Here is an 18,587-nt window from a genome sequence, read left to right as displayed (position 1 = left end):
CTGCTACACTGTCCCGTGACAGTTTCATACCAGAATGCTGATCGTATCCATGACTGTTCAGTTATACAAGTCTGAAAATGCTGGGAATGTTTTGTTGTAAAAGCTCAAAGCTTCTGTAAGTGTACATCACTTCAAACAGGGAGAAAGCAACAGGGAACAGGTTTTAAGGGTTAGAAAAGTTACCTGGACTAACTATTACTATAACAGCACTTAAAAGACAAAGTGACAGCAGCACATACATAAAGTGTCAATCACTGATGGAACAACAAAAAGGACTGACGTCTCTGTTTTGTCTCCCTTTCTTACTCTTTCTGCTCTCTCCCTGTCTCCAGGGTCCACAGCTGAGAAGTGATACATGGCTCAGTAATAGCCTGAACCCAGGGGACAGCAGCTCTGTGGCCTTGGTAAGAGACTATCAACACTGGCACACCTTCACACCCGGTCACACACAGACAGTCACGAGAGTGCCGGCGTACACACAGGAGTACACATAGGTTTGACTAATAGTAGCTCCTGCAGGCTGTGACACCACCATTTTCTCCCAACAGAGCATCCCTTTTCCTTTTTCATGATGTTGTGACACGTGCAGGAGTTGAAATTAATATTCCTTTTGTCTGCTTTCCAAAGTCTCTGAAACAGCATTTAGACTGGGCACGTACGTCTGTGTAGCTTCTCACTCATCCGGGTCAGTCCTGAGAGCTTAGAAAGGAGAACACTTGCATTTACAGGACAAAGGACAGTCTTTTGAGGATGTCAGTGTTCACATTTTGGACAGAGAAGACAGATGGTGTGAAAGAGGAGTAAAGGAGGTCATCTATGTCCACTGTGAATGAGCATCATTGAACAGAGGCAGTGACTTACAACATCTGTTATAAGCCACTGACAATGCAGTCTTGAAATCCCTTCCAAGGTGCTTCAATCACCACTTACACTTTGCCCAGGTGACCTCAACACATCACACGATGGGGTGGACATCACCCCTGGAGATGGTCTAAACCTACACCTTTTTCACACCTTAGCTCATGTGATGAGTCACAGAATCAATAGTGGGTCATTGACATTAAGGATCACCTTAAACAAAGACAACCCGACTTGGAATAAAATACCCAGGACTCTCCACCATTTGTTTTTAGAACTGAAGAAGCCTCTAACACGAGAGATTACATCTTCTAAAACATAAGCAATCCCATTATTCTTTTTTTTTAAATCCTCAAGACTACACTAGGGATGACTCAAAATGTTGGGGTGTCCCTTGTGTTTGATTGACCTGTCATTTAGAGAATGACAGAAAACAGACTCCTCAACTTGTCTAAAAGACAGAAAAACCTTCAGAAGACATTTAAAAATGTTAAATCGATGAAGTTAAATGTCCAAACAAATAGTCTTTAAATGACTAGTGGACATCCTCAGTCCACTAGTCGTTGCTGGTTCAGGTTCAGATGGCTCGTTTGGTCACTACACTGTGATGAAGCCCATTAGTTTTGGTCACACCTGTGGCTGTTTGGCAGTACACTGTATGCAATGATTACAGTATGTTTTCATTCACAAAAGTAAAGGAAGTGTTGGTATATGTTGCTTGTTTGCTGTAGAACAGGTGTAAGAGTAAGGTGGAGACATTCAGCTTCATCTTCTGGTGAGATTTTGTTCATGGCTCTTAGTTCCCTTAAGCCAAACTTAAGCAGACATCCATCCATCACTCACTATCTCCGCCTGCTTTTCATCCAACGTGGCTGGAGCCTTTCCCATCTACCACCGAGTGAGAGACGGGGCACGTCCAAGCTGCCAGGCCGTCACACAAGTGACACATGGAGACAGACAACTATTCACACCTCTGCCGATTTAGAGGCACTAATTAATCTGAACTGCAGTCTGAGGCAGGAAGGTGGAGCACCAGCAGAGTCAGACTGAAAATGAAACCCAGAAAAGCCTCGGCTGTCTGGAGGTTTCAGACCCAGAACCATTTGTTTATAGGTCAGCAAAGCTGATCAATTAATAATAAAATACTGAGATGAATTATGAAATTTAAATGACATGTTCGATTCGTCACGTGTGCCTCAGCCACTTGGTCACTCCACCTTTTTTAATGTTTCAGTGACTGTCTGAAGTCTGTGACTCACAGTGATGGTGCCAAACCAACACAGCAGACGCACTACTGGGGCGTTTTTGCCTTGACTCTGGTTTTTAGCAGTAAAATTAATAATCAGTTGAATTGAGGGCAGATTACTGACTCAGCCAGATGAGACCATCCCACTGTCTGGCCATGAGAGAAATCCTTGGCAGGCTTGCATGTTTGTTAGAAAGAATCGTGTCCAGATGCACTGACCGACATATTAAAAGGCTTGTGCTCTTAATTAAAATGTTTATTCACTTATTTACAGCGATACACAAAACAGGATCATGGACATAAAAGAGTGTTTTTTGCTTTATTCAGCTTTCTTCAGTGCTCTGATATTGTCTTGTGGTACATATACTGGGAGTCACAGATTTGGGTGTTTTATCCTAATCTGCTCACTGAGTCTGGCATCATTTTCAGGTCCAAATGCTTGTTGAGTTTTTAGAAACTTAGCTTAAAGACGAGCGACACATAAGCAGTGTAGATAAAAAGCTGGAGAGGCCAAAACAACACCTCAATAGTTTTTGGAGTGCTTGTGTTTTAAAAAAAAAAAAAAAAAAAGCACTGTAGAAGGTAGAGATGATGGGTCTTATCCAAACTAGCAGACTGGAAACAGGGTCAATTATTATCACCTAACAAGCTTTGAGCCTCTGGGCTCAGGCTGCGATGAAGGCTTCAGAGTTGGGGTAGGTTCACTTCTTACAGATTCATTTTCACATTTCAGCACCAACTCTGTACATTTGAGGATATAATTCAGGCTTCACAGAGCTCCCTGTGGTGCCACCAAACTCTTTTCTTACTTTCGATAATGCGGGGGAGGAGGATGCCCCAAAAAGGAGTGCTTTCCCTTTAACTCAGGTAAATTCCCATGTACTGAAACAGACTGTCTGAACACTTTACACTCAATACACTGCGAACACACACACACACACACACACACACACACCTACACACACCTACACACACCTACACACACCTACACACACACACACACACAGGCTTGCAAATACAGTGCTGTGAGAAAGTATTTGCCCCGTTCTGAATTTCTTATTTGTTTGCATATTTCTCACACTTAGATGTTTCAGATCATCAAACAACTTTATGATAACCAGAGTAAAAATATAATGCAGTTTTTAATGATGATTTTATTTATTAGGGCAAAAGCTACCAAATCTACCAGGTCCTATGTGAAAGTAATTGCTGCCTGTTGTTATATCTTGAATTAACTGCAATTAACCACATTTTTCAGAAAGAAGCCTTAAATTTCACCAGGTGCACCCCGGCCTGATTGCTGTCAGTTTAATCAATAAATCACATAACTAGAACCTGTCTCACAAAGTGAAGTAGGCTAAAGATTACACTCTGCAGGGGATGCAAACAGCTGGAAATGGCCAACGGCCGAGTAGCCATTCCTGACTTATTTGATGTCTGCAGGCATAGTTGAGACTTCATCACAACAAACAGGAGGCATACAGACATCCATCCGGACCCTGGTGCTGACTCTCTGATGAAATTTATACCACTGGGACCCAAGCAGACCCTAGAAGTCTCAGAAAATATGATCCCAACTTTACTATCTCAAAAAGCAGCACATCATGTTACATCCACGAAAGAAACTAAGTAACTGACATCTATCATCCTGAAATGGGTTACAAAGCCGTTTTTAATGCTTTAGCACTCCAGCAAACCACAGTAAGAACCATTATCCACAAACGGAGAAAACTTGGAACAGCAGTGAACCTTTCCAGGCTGCCCAAGCAGATTTACTCCAAGAGGGTCACAAAAGAAACCAGAACAAAACCTAAACAACTGCAGGTCTCACTCATTTAAGGTCAGAGTTCATGATTCAATAGTAACAAATAGACTGAGCATGAATAGTGTCCATGGGAGAGTTCAGAGGAGAAAACCACAGCTGGCCAAAAGGAAAACATGAAGAGTTCTGGTAAACTTTTCTGTGGACTGAAGGTTTGAGTCCTGTTACATCTGGTGTAGGATTAACACAGCATTTCATAAAAAGAACATCATAACAACATGGAGGCGGTAGTGTCATGGTCTGGGGCTGCTTTACGGCTTTCAGGACCTGGATGAATTTATGGAACCATTAATTTTGCTCTCTAACAGAAACATCTGAAGGAGAATGTCTGGCCATGAGTTTGTGCCCTGAAGCTCGATGGCACTCGTGTTATACAGCAGGACAGTGATGCAAAACACACCAACAAGTGGCCTAGACAAAGTCTGGTCTTAAATCTGATTTGGCGTGACCTTAAAGAGGCTTTAAAACTCTAGTCTGGCTCAATTAAAGCAATTCTACAAAGAACTGTGTCAGAATTCATCCTGAGTGATGGGAAAGACTCATTGTCAGTTACTGCACTGCAGTCTGTACTGCCAAGGTTGACACAACCAGTTTTTAGGTTTTGGGGGTAAGTTTGGATAACTTTGCAAAACTGCATTTTTCATTTATCCAGCTTATTGTTGTCCAATATCAGAAGTTGTGTGATCTGAAACATTTAAGTGTGACTCATATGCCAAAAATGAAGAAATCAGGAAGAGGGCAAACATTTTTTTTGCAGCACCACGTATCTTTGGGGGCGGGTCTTTAACATTTCTAAGGGCTACACTGTGTAACAACAGGAGACAGTTCTGGATGAGTAACAGCGCTTCTTTCTCACCTCCATAATATTTGAGGGGCCAAAAATCAACACTCATGCTACCACTCTCACTCTGGAGAGCGCTCAGATGTAACAGGAGAGCTGAGGACGCCAGCACCAGAGTGTCTTTTGCATTCTGTCACAGAGGCTTTCAGCAAAATGGAAAAATAGATTGAGGTGTGCAGCAAATGGTGCAGGCATTAATTTTTTATTTTTTTTTAAGAGATAATAGCACTTTACCTGATCCCCATCTTTCCGTACCGGCACGGCATCCGCTGCTGGAGAGGCAGAGAGGGAGAGAAAATGAGATGAATTTAAGATTTCATTATCAGGTGCTTCAGTAGTTACAGGTATGATGCCACATGCAGAAAACAGGAATCGGTTTAAGCTGTCTGTGATAGGAGAAGGTGAGACAGGAAGATACAGTGAGGGAGAAACACTGACAGCAAGAGGGAGAAGCAGATAACAGTATGTCACACTGAAGCCGCCTTCGGCCTGCTCGCTGTGGAGGAATGACAACGGCGTCCAGTATTTCTCTCTCACACACACTCGAGCACAAACACACCGAGCTAAAATTAGATTAATTATCCACGCCAAGCTTTGGCACGCAGAGGGCACAACGAGTGTGAGTCATAGAGGCCAGAGATGACTCTGAAATATCTGAGGGTGATAACAGTGGATGCTTATTATTGCCAGTAAAGTTAATAATTTAGTGCTAATAAAATAGAAAACAGGGACCACTGTTCTCTGGTGGAGCAGAGTAGAGAGACTGTGATGACAGCTGACTCACCACTCGTCTTGCTTTCCTTGATGACCTTGAGCATGACCTTAATGCTAAATTAAGTTATCCAATGAATCTGTCAGTGTAGCAGCTCATGCTAGCACTCTGTGTGAGAGCTAGCAACAAACGAAACAATGATGAGACACAAACAGGCTGCCCTGCATTATTTTTGCTACATTACTGGATGTACTGTGCACCAGAGCAGCATTAATACCCCGGAGAACTGTGCAAAAGTCTTGAGCCACCCCTTCATTCTTAAATTTTTCTATAAAAATGGGAAATAGGTGCAATTATACACGGGAATACAGTGCATAAGGCAAAAGGACAGTTTTTAATGAGCTTGAAAATTAATAGTCTGAACTCTTTTCTGTTCATCTGAACTTAACGTTTTCAGTGGAAGAAAACATTAAGTCCAGATGAACAGAATCGACTTTCTGGGATTTCCTTACCTGGATGATTGAGCGTGCATCAAGACAAGATCTTTTAGATATGATTTCTTGTCATTTCAGGAATCATTTTCCAGGCTTCTTGAAGGACATCCAAAGCTGTGTTTTGGATGTCGGCTGCTTTTTAATGCACTGGCAGTGTGTTTGGGATCAGCGTCATGCTGAAAAATAAAGCTGTTGCCAGTCAGATGCTTTTCAGATTGTAATGCATGGTGGAAATCTGAGAAAAGAAATCTGATAGCGCTTTACTGTCGTTCACAATGACAATAAATTGAATCAGAATTTTTACATTTGGATCAATCGCTCTATAAAACCTGCTGCCACTGATTTTCCACCCAGTTCTTGTGTAGTTTACCTCGGCCTTTTCTCTCTGGTCTCCAGCCTTAAGAATGACGTCTTGACAGTAACCATTTCTGATCATGCTTCTGTGAACAGTAGAAGAGCTAAGTGCCTCTTTCAGATCCTGTGCTAAGTATTTTTCTCCCCCCCCCCTTTTTTTTTTCTCTCTTAGACCTGCCAATTCCTCCTCCAGTTGTCCAGTTTACCCACATAGTTTTAACGACACACTGTGCACCATGCCAGGATATGCCAAGTTTTCAGCTGTCTGAGAATGAACTTGTTGGTGCAAACATACTATTTTATGATTGTCAAACTGTATTATCGTTGGCATTTTTTATATATTTAACTAAAGAAATGGGAAGAAATTGTGCTGTTTTAACAGGCTGCCATAACAAAATGCCAAAAGCTAAAACTTTAAATTGCTTCTTTGCTCCTTTGTGAAGTCTGTAGACATAACACTGATGTATGCCTTGAGATAGATTCCTTTTTGTGTGCTTAAATGACTCATAGGTCAGTGTCAAGTGGCCTAACAAAAAAACGAAAGCATTTCTCTGAAAATGGTCAAGTCCGAGGACTGGACTGAGGCTTCAAAGACTAACTGGAAGCAAAATATGATGAAAGGATGGCTCAAGACTTCTGCACAGTACTGCAGGTGCCTGAAGTTGTACATGTAGTGTGCCAGCTCAGAGATTACAGTAAGCAGGCAGTAGAAAATGCCACAGTAATTTGCATCCAATGGCAGATTTATACCAAGTGTCAACATTCTGCAGTAATGAATTATTTTTCTGTAAATCGAGGAGTGTTTACTACATTAAACTGCATGACTTTATTCAGATTTGGTGCTTGAATTAGACTTTTCCCACCAAATTTACTAATGTTTATTAATGCATTGCACTGTATATTAACGATGCCAGAGAAATGTTAACGCATGTTACTGAAAACCAGGTAAAAAATGAGGCGCTTGTGTTACGCTTGTACTGCTCATCCATCTCATCAGCCATCGTGCTTGATTACATTTTCCCTGATATCGGTTTTCCATCACCTTTTATATGTTGATGAAACCTTTTCGCATTCCTGACATCGCCCAAATTTTGGTGGAAAAAAGTCAAACAAGAATGGAATAAGTGCATCTTCAGTGGCAAACACGGCGCAGTTCTCTACTCTATAATTGCCAAGGAAATTCCAGACAATCTGCACGAATGCTTCCAAGCTGCTGGTTCAGTGGGCTTCAGCTCCTTTTGAGTTCATTGTCAAGCATCAGGTCATAGATTTCAGGACCAAGAAAGACACCTTCCTTAATTATTGGTTAATTAAATGTATTTCTTAAAAACTGAAGCACATCACGTTTCCGTCAGGCTATAATAGCTGTCCAATACTTCATAAATAACAAAACAGGATGTTCTAGATGAAAATGGTTTTTAGATTTTGAGTCAGTAAAATTTGTTCCAGGTGCAGGTGAAAGAATCCCAGGAGCAAAGTGCTTGTTAACCAGTGTTACTGGATAAGAAAATTAAATAGTTAGATCCTGAATACAGCATAAAGCTGTTCAGTATTTCAGGTCAATATAATAAACCAAATCATTCTCAGCAGATTGTATTGATACAAAAAAGAGTGAAAACCGGGCTATAGACACAGAGGGCTGAACAGAGACTTCTTGAGCTCTAAATCATGTTAACAGGAATATGAATGGCTCTTTCCAGTAAGCTGTCCTTGATGCTCCTGTTATGATTCAGGAGCCTTGGGAGGGCTGTCAGCTAATGTGGTTCACCTGGTCATCCTGTGCCCTGAAGATCGTAAAAGCTTGTCTCTAAGCTCATTCTCTGTCTCAGCACCAGCTGGCATCAAGCTTTTAGCTCATTTATTTATTTATTTTATATTCAAGCACAAAAGTGGATACATTTAATTATATAACCAGCAACCAACATGCTAATAAAAAATAAAATCATATATTTTGTGAAAGGGATGTGCATACATTCGCTATGCTAACCTTAATAAATGACCTTGGTCTTATTTCTTGTGTGAACACTGTGGCAGTCGCTGAGTCAGTTTGTCGCAGTATGTTTCACGTAGCAAGCATCACATCCTAAATATATAAACAAAAACAGGATATGAGTCATAAGCAGGGAACTGAAGTGCACGGAAAAGTCTTCTTTTCTTCCTTCTTGGAAGCACCATCTTTTATTGCAGCATTAAGATGATTGAGAAGCAAATCTCTGTCCAGTATATCACTGAGTGCCAGCGCTAAAATTAGATTAATTATCCACGCCGTGCCTTGGCGCAGGAGGGCGTGACCTGTATGAGTCAGTGATGCCTGGGATATTGAAGGATATTAGAATTAAGTGGCACTGAAAGGAGGGGGCTCCCCCTTGTTAACACAGATTATAACCTACATCTGTAATATCTTTTGGTAGAAAGAACTGAGATAAAATCACTCCTGTTTGATCCAAAGGGCTGCAGGAGGACTAAAATACTTCAAGTCAAGTGCTATGAAATTAGTCCAACTTCAGCTAGCAGAAGTCAGGATGAGAGTGCTTATGAAGAAAATTGCCTAAGTTGTTGAATATCAATCTGAGGAGTAATCCTGGGCGTTGTACACTCATCATTAGAACAGTTCATTGCCTAAACCTTCAAAATCCTCCTTTAGCGCATCACCTCTCTCTCGTCTCCTTGCGAAAGGCTGGTTGAAGTGGATTTAACGGCTGTAATCAATAAGGCAGATTGGACTCACTTATCAGGCTACGCTGCTCAAAGAGCCGACATTTCTTATGTATCGCATTCTGAACATATGGCCCAACATGCACACCGATGCTGTCTGCATTGATTTTAAACTCTCTCCCTGGTCCCGCCTCACTGGTCCCAAGCACGACAGTGTCTAAAAATACCTCAGCCTCCATAACTTCAATGGAGACCTAAGTTGTCTCTCCAAGGAGTACCAACAAAGACCAAAGGTGTAGGGAGGGTGTAGCTTTTTGCTCTTGTTCAGGGGTGGACAACACAGATGTTACACTTTGTCAAGGGACAAGAAGGTGCTAAAAGCAATTGATTCAGTTACAAAGACCCTAGTGCTCACCAAGCTCCACTTGGAGGAAAAAGGTGTTTCTAATTGTTTTTATTCCAAAACACAGATGTTTCATGGAAGTGTAGATGTGGCTTAAAACTGCATTAATTGTACTGGACAGCAGGGGGCGACTCCTGTGGTTACAGAAAGATTTCCAGTTGCGCAGACATCCATAGGAAAATGATCGCTGTTTCTGTTTTCTGTTGGGATCTTAGCAAACACTTTCCTGATGACTTTATGATCTCAGTTTCTAGTTTCATGTCTTACTGAATCAAACATGATGTTTATTTTGTGAATTGTGGTCTCCATCAGTCCCAGAAGGATGTTAAAGCAGAATATGGTTTAACACATGTAACTGGCAAGTTGTTTGCTGTGCGAACAACAATCTGTCCCTCACATAGAAACTATCCATCCATTCTCTTCCACTTATGCTTTTCAGGGTTGGAGGTGGCGGCGGCGGGAGGGGGACAGGTCACCAGTCTGTCGCAGGGCTAACACGTAGACACAGACAACCATTCACACTCACATTAACACCTGCAGGCCATTTAGTGTTTCCCATTAACCCTTCCCTACTAACTTTCATTGGTCCCTTGCTATAACGCGGTTCACCTTTCACGGCCTTCCTGTGTGCAGTTTTATTTTGTTTGTTTTTTACAGCGCATTGTGTTCTGCATCCTGATTGGCTGTAGACCACTGTCAATCAATCTCCTCCTTGCTGTGTCTCCTGTACAGTACAGAATGCGTTCAGCTTGTCAAATTTACATAAATCTTCGATCGCTCGCAGTGTGACTCTGAAGTGTTGCACTGGATGTTTGTAAGTTTTCTCCCCAAGAAACAACAATGTCGACGAAACGTTTTGCACCGTCAAAGGCAGCTGTGATAGCGCCCAAAAGGCAGAGGAAGATGTTAACCGTTGCACAAAAAGTTGGACTTCTGGACATGCTAAAGGAAGGTAGAAGTTACGTTTTTTTTTCTGACCATAAGGCGCACTAAGCGAACAAAACAGAGAAGTCAAACTTTACTCAACTCATTCTTCTTGCTTCCCATACTATTGATTCATTAATGTTGAATTCTCTCACAGAGTCTGAGTGTTTGAGTGTTTAAACAAGAGAGAAAATTGTGAAAATGTTCGTGCCTGTCTGAGAAAAGTGTATAAAGTGTGTAGTGAGGGGTTTTACAGCCTTAAAACATCTATAATAATTGAAAAAAATTAAGTTGGCTACTTCGCGGATTTCACCTATCGAGGGTTATTTTTAGAACGTAACTCCCGCGATAAACGAGGGACCACTGTATTTGTTTAAAGTGTGGCGCTAGAGTCAGTCCCATAGGGTGAGAATCCAGGCTCTCCAATTCACCATTCAACAGCATTACTAATAATTACTGATAAAAATGTGATAATGTTCTAAATTATTACTAATAAAACACGATGAAGACTAAAGGTTTGTGTCTTAAACAAAGAGAAGTCATGTTGATTCAGTATTACTTCACCTCACCTGCAGTGGCTCCATGCACAACTACTGATGCCCAAGTTTAGAACCACTGATTTAAACACATCAAGCTGTTAATGCAGCAGGCCTTCACACACTGTTTCATTCTCTGTGATTGTGCAAACATCAAAGCTCACTGAAATGTGGTGCACATCCACTAAACCAGTAAACGGAGCTAAATGGGCTGCGCGCATTCATTCTCTGTAGGATTCCAGATAATCACCTCTCAAGACTAGCGGGAAATCAGACAGCATGGAGCAGACTGAGAAACGGGCTCCACACACAGTTTCAACTTGGAAGAGGATGAAAATTTAATATTGTAAAAAATGTAAGTTATCTAAATACTCTGTAGGTACAATACGCTGTAATGTAGCTGATCAAACATCAGCTCACCAAGTCCTGTGTTGTTTACAGAATTAATGTGATCAGATTTTATTAAAACATCTTTCTTATGTAAACAAAATAACACTGACTTTGCAGCAAGTTGACCCACACCCACGCATGTACTCTGACATGTACTCTGACATGTACTCTGACCCACACAATGCAAACTTGTTCCTTAAAGACATTTCTTAGTCTTAGGCACATTTCCACCAGAGGAATAAATTGACTTTTTCAACTTTGTTAGACACGTTTGCTCTCTCTCTCTCTCTGTTAATGAAAGGCATGCAGTCTTAGTCATGACTCTGCTTCTCTGTGAGTACATTTGAGATGCAGCCCTGGGGATCCTGGAGGCCATTTACTCCACACAACACAACCGCACACACACACAGGCACATACAAATCCACACACACACAGCAGAGACCTCAGGAGCTGATGGAGCTCCCTGCTGGAGAAGTGGTGGAGGAAGGCACAAAGGGAAGCTGAAGACTCAGAGAGTCTGACAGGAGGAAACGTTGAGAGCTCAGGACATCAGGGGATTAGGTATTTAGGTGTGTTGGGTAATAACACAGACTCATGGAAATATTCATGACATTTAATCTATTAAGTTGTGTTTCTGGACAGGAATTTTAAATAGTCCAGTCTCATACTTAGTTATTGGTCATGTCTGTGGTTACAAAGTAAAGTTGTTTTTTTTTTCTCTCTTTTAGGCCAGAAAAAATCCACAGTAAACAGTTGGAGGCTGTGACATTAATCAGTCCACTCATTCAGAGACCACAGTCCCTGAGGGGACAAGATATTTACACTATACATACATTTGATTATTCATTATCATTCAGAATAGTTTAGGTTCAGGGAGATGCTTCTGTTGTGTGGAGGGAAAAAAAATGTGTCTAGTTGTGTCCAAGGACATAAACTACTAGACTGCTGTAACCATTTAATGTTTTACCGCTTGGCTGTAGGGAGACAGCAGCAGGGCTGCTGGGAAGATGGACAAAAGGTAAACAGAAGAAGAGCCAGAGGAAAATATGGGAATGAAAGGAAGAAAGAAGAGCAGGGAAAACGTCATGTCAGCAGGTGGTTGTTGTGGCAAAACACAAAGAAATCTGTTATTTAACCTCCCAAGACCAAACTCCTTCATGGCATGCATTTTTAATTTCTCTTTGCTATTTGGGCTTTATACTGTCGACAGAACACTATAAAGTCACGTTTGAGTAATGATGTGCAAAACTCTTTATTTGGTGTCTGAACACAGCAGCATTTTTCCTGAGTACAAAAACAAAATGAGAAACAACAATTGTGCCCCTTTGAGCAATATAGCTCATTTGAAAGAGCAAAATTTAGTATTGTGGTCTAGACAACCCAAAATGTGATGTCCCCATATGTGGACGCCTGGTCCAAGGAGGTTAATGTTACTGACACCATCACATCTGTACAAACCTGAGAACCTGCAGTTTTCATCTGTCTAATACCAAATAACCAAAATTAAAGATCCCCTGTAACATACAATCATTGACATAATGCACACATTTATATTTTCAGTGAGAAAGAAAACTGCACTCTTAAAAGTGAGACTGCGAGATAATCTGTGGAATAAACCAAAGCCGTCACTATAATGCAAGGCCCACACTGGCATACTGTGAAATAATCACAGCTGCTTGGACTAATATGTGTAAGTCGGAACAGCTGGCGGCATCAGTGATCACTCTGGTGCCATTTGATGGACATTTACCCAGAGTTCCCTGCAATACCAGGAGGGACTGCAGCGTACATCGCAGTCATTAGTGTCAGTCAGTGTCAGACGACTTAATGACCATTAACACTTCAACTTCTTTTTTAGCATCTGTAGTGCTGCATCATTTTTAAGAAACAAGGTCTGTGTCCTTACAAGCACGTGCTGTTTTAAAAGAGTGAACATAGCCTCATAGTCTGGGAAGTGAAAGTGGTTTAAACCGGCAGGTTCCTTTAACGGCCAGCAGGGGGCAACACCTGTGACTCTAAAAAGAAGACACATTGTATAGAAGTCTACGGGGGAAACAGCCTGTTTTCACTTGATTTATTCTGTCAACAAATGTGTGTCTCATGTTTGTGGTTCAGGTCACTGGTTTCAAGTCGGATTTATTACAACATGATGTTTCTTTAATAAATTGTGGACCCATTCAGAGAAAAAATAAATGAAAAAGCAGGGCATAACCAGCAGTGGCTACCTTGTGATTGATAAGTGACTTATGCTCTCAGTTTGTCTAGCCAAATGTGGTCACTTCTGTCTCCAGAAACTGAGATGGCAACAGGAAAAATATTGCAGACTGACGGTAGCACGGAGCAGGTATTCTATCTTCTCTTGAAAATGTTTAATCAGCAGCAAATAATTCTAATATGATAACACAGCTGGTGCATTTCATTCAGCATCTAGCAGGTGAACCATGGTGGTGGTGAAATTACAGTTAGAAGAGTAAATGTTGAGTTAAAGGGGAGAAAACTTTCAGCAGCACGCAGCGCTGCTCACTCGCTCAGCTGTTCTGGGTCTGATGTTAGCGGGCACTGAGAAATCGATTTCTGAACACACAGAGAGAACAAGGCAGTGCGGCAATCAGAGGAAGAACGAGTTGGAGCTGCTGTAGCTGTTTTATTTAGATCGCAAACAAACTGTCAAGTGAAACATCATCATTACAAACACTGGTTCTCCTTTCTGTGAAACACCTCATGTATCTGAATCTATAGGATAACTAAAGCAGAAGAAATGACTTTGCCCTGCTATGCAGTCTCTCTCCATCAAAGGTGACTTTAACCAACTCTAAATACGACCACTACTTGTATAAATGCAGGTGCTGATGTGAAATCCCACCAAGAACGCACAACATTTGAATGAGACCAGACTGATATTAACGCTAGATGAAACTCAGACAACAAAAAGCCACTTTAGCTCATTGTTTTCCTGCTCCTGCCCATTTCCATCATCTACTTGGTGACTAAGAGGCAAACTAAAGAGTCATTTATCTCAGGACCCTGTTTTCTTCACCATAACAACAGTATAAAGCTGTAAGCATCTCCACATGTCATTACAAAGGATTTGGTGGGTTTGCCATCACTTGCGAGAAAAAGTGCTGGCATATTTGAATCTATAAACCCTTCTCTGTCTAAGCTACAGAATTACCAGCGATGTGGCTTAGACACTCTGCAGAACGATCCAGACTTCAGCACGGTTGTATCGACTGAAAGAAAATGATGAAGCCGGCATGTTATTTTACTGAAAAGCTGGTATTCGTATGTCATGCTGTATATTCTGCATGTTAAGCTGTATTTGTTGCAGTCTTTTCATATTTATAGATAGCTGCTACCAGGTTTCTTCTGTATATTAGATTATTCTCACTGACACTTCCTGATGTCATGGATTTTAAAAATGTTTCAACAAACAGCACCTCTGACATTGATACATGTGCCCATTGTCATCATTTATGTAAAACTTATTGGGACGCAGCTAATGATTATTTCTGCCGTTGGTTAATCTGCTGTTTATTTTCTCTATTACTCAGCTGATCTCTTAAAATATCAGACACAAGTGAAGCATAGCCGCTGAACTTTCAGTTTACAAACGCAACACAGAGTTGAAATGCTGAATTTAAGCAGTGTTTACAAAACTGTTACCGGTCATCAGAATGATCAAACTGCAGATTCATTTCTGTTGACTCTCTGACGTATAATCAGGCTCCCAAATTCTAATTTATTCTGCTCAAACTCGAAATCTTAACCGCTGTGCTGCAGTAGATCCACCCAACAAACAGGCGTTGAATCCATTTGTGTAATTATGTAACTGGTTTTACTAAAACAGCGAGGCAATGGATGCTAAATCTTTCGCCGAGCATTGTACTTGGTAATTAACCTGACTCCGAGTCTGATTATGAATTACACAGTGTGGAGCTGCAGCGTGATGTTTGCTTGTTAGCCTGTGAAACATGCAGCCCGGCGCCTCTGAGGTTTGGTACAGTATGTGTGAGGCTACTGACCTTTGAGGAAAAGGTTGTTTCTGTTTGTGCACGTACCCAAACTCTGCAGCGGAGTCGAACAAAAGCAAATGACCATCAGATACAAAACGAGCCGCCTTCTTCTTCATGACCTTCGGTGTCGTTCATAGATTTGTGTTACAGCAGCTACCACCATTGATGAACCCCCATAGCTGCTGTTCTTCATATCTAGAAAGGCCATGTTTCTGTTAACTGTGATAATCAGTTTTGTTTTAATTAGGAAATAATCAGCAGTGGATAATTAGGATTGGAAAACAATATTCATTCGTTTGCATTTGTTACAAGTCACACAAATAGCAGGGGAGTAAATAAGCGTGTAGATGAGAAGAAAACAATTAAACTGAACTTTTAAAAGATTGTTATTTTTAAACAAACTATTCACAGATGAATGAAAACAATCCATTTACAGCTTATATTTCCTGCCCTGCAAAGCAGCTCTTTTTGTTTGTTGTTTGTTCATTTATACTGAATCTTGAAGTCCTTACAAAGCTCCTGCTGCTTGTTCCTCAGGCTATTCTTCTGTAGTCTGAAGATTACAAAGGCATCGGTGTAGATGTTGATGCTGCTGTGCCTAATCTGTTTGGCAACAAAGCAGGTCTCAAGGAAATGAATCGGAGACGTCAGTGGATGACAGAGAAGTGCCGTCTGCCAAAAGCTCTACTGCAGCTGCACGCTTCATTTAGCCAAGAACAGTTTTTACTTCAGTCAATCTGCTGCAGTCTTGGCAGCACATTTCTGTTCTTTTTTTTTTTACTTTTAAACTAATGAAATATGCTCATATGAAAGAGGGAGGCAGAGAGATATTTAGGCCATTTTATTTAATTAGTCTTCAAAGCTGCAGCAGAACAGATTTTTATCCAGAAATATACCCAATAAATCAGCAGTAAATAACTGAAGAGGAGAGACAGCTGATCGGGAAACCCCGGCGCCGCTCGCTGCAGGTACGACTCAAAGAAAACTGGGATTTAAATGCAAACGTTCAAATTGTCTTTAATTTCTCTGCAGAAAACAAACTATAAGAACTAAGGCTAAACATTTCTCCATGTGAGACTATTATGCCAAGAACATGCCAACAAATAACTACACGTGCCAATGAAACCACTTGCAGGTGATTCATTGCAAAGACACCTGCTAATGTCTAAAGCAGGATATTGTATATTAGGTAGCAAGTAAACAGGCAGTCCTTGAAGTTGAAGTACTGGAAGCAGGTAACTGGCTGTGGACTAGAGAACTAAGCAAGTGCATTTATACTATGAATTGGTTAGTACTCACTAAAACAAGACTAAGGAAGCCACAAAAGTGAAAGTGGTGCTCATGGTGGTCACGGCCACTTAAGGCTCACTTATGCGAAAGGGGAGCAAACATGGTAATGAATCCCCAATGCATGGCCAAAAAGCATCTGCAGTGAACACATGACCATCAGGTTTTTCTTTTATATCACATGGAAGGCCACGTGAGTGTGCATCAGTTGCCTTTGGAAGAGAAGAGAAGCCAGGAAAGGCATCACTACAGGTAATGGTCTGCTGGAAAACACTGGGTCCAAGCTTTCTCTGACATCTGCCAGCTATCTAAACATTGGTGCAGCCCACATAGACCCTTTCGTTCCAATAATATGATGCCAGTGCCCTCTTTCAGCACAATAATGAGTCCTGCCTCACCGTAAACATAGCTCAACAATAGATTGAGGAACAAAGATTTCTTAATGGTGTCACATCTAGTTGGTACAAGGCTTCTCTGACCTTTTTGTGATGATGGATGATGTGCAAGATAATGTTAGCCCTGCACACCTCTGATTTCTGTTATGTGCAACGGTGAAACACAAAAGGATTATGGTCAGTGTAAACAAAGAGGGGAGAACCAAATAAAGAGATGTTCGATCTCTCTGTGTCAAAGGCACCAGTGATCTAGCTTTAGCACATAGGCTGCTGAATCCCCCCTCAATGCAATCCTGAACACAAGAACAGAGAAAGAAATCAGGTTTATTAACGTTACTGTCAGAACAAAAACAGTGTGTTACGTCAGAAAGGGGGAGTTTGAAGACTTTGTGCTATGGATGATTTGAGCACTCAATCTCTTTCTGCTCCAAAGCACTTTCAGTACCATTCAAACAGCATGCTGCTTGATTGGGACATACATCAATGTCATGTCCTAATACAGTGTGTGTGTTGGCACATTTGAACATTGATGGCACATCTTTGAGTGTCAGTGTGTTTTCTGCTCAGCAGTGAACCAGAATATGTCCATCATTATTGATCAACACGTAACCAACAACAGCAGACAACCAAAACTAAATCAACGCAACCTATTTCACCTCTTTACTGTGCGTGACAACTTACAACCTCAGTAGTTTCATCTGCAAACGCTGAGATTTATGTTTCCTGTCTAGAGTACAAATGACAAAGTCATTCAATATCACTCGGTTTTCTTTTGATAGCACAAAGGTACTTAGTCTCAAGGCTGGAAACAACACAGACTCTTAGACTGACAGTTTTCCATTAACCGTTTTGCTACTCTGGAAGCATCACGGTGCTCAAACAGCAACTTCATAGAACATAACTGTGAACAGACACCAAGAACCCCTGTGGGCACATGGGCTTGTTGGTCTAGGCGTGTTTTTAAACATAGGGTTCGAGAGGTCCTGGGTTCAAATCCCAGATGAGCCCACACTTCTGACATACCCCACTGAAATGTGATGTAGTACATAACATATTCTGTTGCCCAGTCTTTGCTATAAAGAGCCCCTAAAAGCAAAGATATGGAACTAAACTCAGCATTGTTTCTGTTTTTCCAGTATCAGTTAGAGAAAAAACACTGTATACTGTTCTTGCTGTCCTTTAGGGTTGTGTTTGTGTATAAAAATCAATGAGTGCAGCTTTAACGTCACCATTTAAAAGAAGAAAAAAACTGAGATGGTGAAAAACCACCGAGGGAGGAGAAGATGAAGAGAGTGAAGGGGTGGATTTATGCTACAAAGTGGTTTAACTGCTCCATGAGGACTAATGAAGCTAAATTGCACCACAGGGACACAGGTGGGAGAGGAAAGTGTGGGAGCAGGGAGGGCTGATTTAGGACTTCACGGCACAGCCCGGGAGACGTTACTATAAACACAAAGATCACTTAACGGAGGATTTTCTCAATAGTCTCTAAAAGGCCAACGCTTTGCAAAAGTTTATGATATAAATGACTCTTTAATTAGACCAACAAACCATGGAGGGTGCATTTTATAAGCCTATCACCTCAGCTTACACACGCTTGTCACTTAACAGGTGAAGCACAGCAGCTTTACTGTGCAAGGACTGTGTGTGTTCCTT

General features: G+C 41.3%; 1 protein-coding gene across 4 annotated transcripts in view; it reads right to left on the bottom strand.

The window, feature by feature from the left end:
• The window catches only part of LOC102203950 (uncharacterized), a 38,795-nt gene extending 33,762 nt beyond the window's left edge, over positions 1–5,033 (bottom strand). For 3 of the 4 annotated variants that reach the window (XM_005745182.1, XM_005745183.1, XM_005745180.1), the window contains exon 1: positions 5,002–5,033. The gene's annotated coding sequence lies outside the window, so the exon portion shown is untranslated. The remainder of the gene's footprint in view (positions 1–5,001) is intronic. The other variant, XM_005745181.1, reaches the window with a different exon arrangement.
• Between the last annotated feature and the right edge of the window lie 13,554 nt (positions 5,034–18,587).

Source organism: Pundamilia nyererei, unplaced genomic scaffold, assembly GCF_000239375.1.
Source record: "Pundamilia nyererei isolate P.nyererei 1_Seehausen unplaced genomic scaffold, PunNye1.0 scaffold00155, whole genome shotgun sequence".
Taxonomy (NCBI): Eukaryota; Metazoa; Chordata; class Actinopteri; order Cichliformes; family Cichlidae; genus Pundamilia; species Pundamilia nyererei.
This window is presented reverse-complemented; position numbering and strand designations above follow the sequence as displayed.